General features: G+C 44.6%; 1 long non-coding RNA gene across 1 annotated transcript; it reads left to right on the top strand.

Annotated features, from left to right (window-relative positions):
- On the top strand, positions 1 to 2,245 carry LOC110429904. The gene is made up of 3 exons (XR_002447099.1): positions 1 to 286; positions 367 to 435; positions 1,527 to 2,245. It is a non-coding gene; the product is annotated as an uncharacterized LOC110429904 (long non-coding RNA).

Genomic DNA, 3,206 nt, shown 5'->3' with positions numbered 1-3,206 from the left:
GTGGCTCATCTAAACCAAGCGACGGTCATACAAAAAAACTACATCGATTCCTCCGACAGTCTCGTTCTTCATTCAGCACTCCACTGCACACCGCTTCTTCTCCATAGTTGTGGCCGTGACCCCTCTCTCCACTCCATGGTGGTTGCTCCTCCTCCTCCTTGGCGGCTCGAGCAAGCCCCTCCCCCTCCATGGATGTAGCCACCTCTCCTCCATGTGCATCTTCATTCAAGTCTGGTAGCCTCCATGGCGCCCCCACTCTATGGCGGCGGCGGCTTCGATAAAATAGGTCATTACTCCTTTAGATCTGAGCATTTCTTGTCCTCCTCCTCTGGATCTGAGTCGTCCTCCTCCTTCTCCTCCTTTTAGGGACACGGCAGTGGCTAGGGTTTCAACGAGCTCTGGTCCTATTCCCTTCTCCCTCTGGCGAGCTCGAAGGTGATGGGACAGGGATTATTTGTATGCCTTTTTTGTTGTTTCTCCTGTATTGCAATGGTTTTTTGAGATGTTGTAACAGATGGTTTTTTGAATGTTGGGATTTTTTGGGGTTGTTGCAATAGATGTTTTTGCGATGTCGCAGTAGTACTGCTTGAGATGTTGTAGTATATATTTTTTTATTGTTGCAGTAGATATTTTTTGTTGTTGCAATAATTTTTTTTCAATGTTGCATTGCATGTTTTTCAAGGTTCTAGTAAATATTTTTTTAATGTTGCAGTATATATTTTTCGTCTATTGCAGTAGTTTTTTTCGTTGTTGTAGTAGATATTTTTCGATGTTTCAATGTATGTTTATCGATGTTGCAGTTTTGGGAAAGGGGATAGAAGTGCGTTGGGGAGCAGAGCCATCGGTGGTGGCATGACAGGGGTGGGGGTGCTCTTGGGGTGGGGGCGAGGCGAACCGGATGGGGATGGAGATCGGGATGAGGTGCGGGGCATGCCGATGGAAGCGAACGGGAGACAAGGGCGCGTTGGGAAGCGGAGAAAGGACGGTTCCCGTCTCCTGTGTAGTGTTTGAACTGGTTTAACTTATTTGTTATAGCAGTCTGTTTTGTGTTGTTTTGCAATAACATGTTTATGGTGTTGCAACTAGTTCAACTTATTTTGTTTCAGCAGTTTGTTCGGTGTTGTTGGAATAACATGTTCATGGCGTTTCAATCGTTTCATCTTATTGTTGTAGCGGAAAGCAGGGGAGGGGAGGGCTGAGGGCGGGCTGGGGGCGACTTGGCGTGGGATGTAGGTGCTGGGGGCTAGCCGGATAGAGTGGTAGCCGACGAGGTGTGGGGGGCGAGCGGATCACACTTGGGGGCAAGGGCAGGGGCAGGTTCCTTACGTGGAGAGCGGAAGTGGTTCCTTTCTCATCCGTGCTAGGGCGGGCGGAGTCATGTTCCCATCTCTACTTATTCTCCTTTTCTTTCTTCATACAAGACGGGTGGGGGCAGGATGTGTAAGAAGATCTGGCGTACGACGCTAGCATCTAGATCGGACGTCCGGACGCTAGCAATACTGATAATATATTTTGTTGACACACAGATATCCAGGAATTACTGTGCCATCCAAGCTAGAAAGGTCAGTAGAGACGACGCCGGCCCTAGTCACGCCCATGCCGAGGCGACCGGCGGTTTGGAAGCACCAGTCGTCCAGTCCGCCCTGTGCAGGCCACTTGTGTGCCACTGAGAGGGAAAATGACCAAATCATCTTCCATCCCATGGATGCTGCCGCTGTTGCTTGGACGGTTGGTTCTTGTCCGCATGCTCTGCCTAAGATATATTTGAGGCAATTTCTCCCCTTATATATGAATTTGCATAGCACAGGCGGCTATTGATTTGACCATTCTTCTTTGATATGTTTTTTTTCTCTCTCTAGTTTTAGTTGTTCATTAACGTCATTAGTCTATAGTAAAACAAAGATCTTTCCATGGAATTTCAACTGTGTCCACACAACCGTGCATCTCCAACAAAGGAACTGAACCTCGTTGTCAAGATAGTGCATGCCAATCTCGGCTACATATACACTAGTAACTTTCTGAACCCACGACGAAATCAAGGACTGGGATTGTTTCTCAAGCCAGTGATCACCTGAATATCGTCCGATTCCATGTTCCCACAACACCTGTAATTCTTGACGTTAGTAAATTGCATGCTCACTTTTTTTCATTATATTTTCCTATCTTCTTTAAATTAATTTGATTTGTTAATACATACCTCCTTATTATTTGGGTCCTCATACTCGTAATTACATATAATTTCATATCAGAGAACCGGAGGGTTTAATTTCTCTTCATGCTACTGGTACGGTATCCAAAATTGGGCTAAGGACAGGCTGGTTGCCTGGTTGAGTGGTTGTAGACTAGTCTGTGATCAACTTATTTATGACGTATTGGTGTGCTATGTAAATTATATATGTTACGAACAATAACAAATATTAGGCACTTGCATTCCTAGTTAACTATTTTCTGTTTCAAACTTTGTCACAACATATATTTTGCTTGCTTGAGAGATGACATATAGCACTTAGTTAATTTTGTTTAACCTAGAAGTGGTCACTACTATAGATCTTAGTTTCTTCGAGGATATTTACCGCTGGTTTTGCTAAAACAGGCGATGGTAACACCTCAATGATGGTTCAAAAGCAGGGTCACCACTGGCTCACCAGATGTTTAGGTGGCGAAAACCATGGTGATTTTCACTATTGAATGATCATGCGAGCCGGTGAAAACAATGTTCACTGCTGTTATTTTTGCCCCACTACACCATCTACTAAACAGTCGGCACAAAAAAGAGGTTACCGCCGGTTCGAGGTTTGAACCGGTGTTGAAAGAGCCTGATACTAAACCCCACTTTCCTCCTTTTCTTCCTTGTTGTCAAATCAAATGTTGCACTACCGTTGATGTGTTCCTCATCACCACCAGATCAAATGCCACACCAACAGTGATGTGCTCTTCATCACTGTCGGATAAACACCACACCGCTAGTGATGAGCTCTTCATCACCAGTAGATAGTACGACCGACAAGAGGTAATGAAGTATTATCACCGCAACTGATAGTGATATCACTACCCACTTTCACAACCACAACAACGTTGGTAGTGATGAGCTCTTGAATTTTTTTCATTGTTCAGATAGACCTTTTGATTTCAATTCCTTTGCCCAAGGCAAGGATTATGTCTAGTCAGGTTGGAAGAATTAACTCGAGTATGAAAATAATATTTTA

This window comes from Sorghum bicolor, chromosome 8, assembly GCF_000003195.3.
Source record: "Sorghum bicolor cultivar BTx623 chromosome 8, Sorghum_bicolor_NCBIv3, whole genome shotgun sequence".
Lineage (NCBI taxonomy): Eukaryota > Viridiplantae > Streptophyta > Magnoliopsida > Poales > Poaceae > Sorghum > Sorghum bicolor.
The sequence above is the reverse complement of the archived record's forward strand: the minus strand, read 5'-3'. Positions and strand labels throughout refer to the sequence as shown.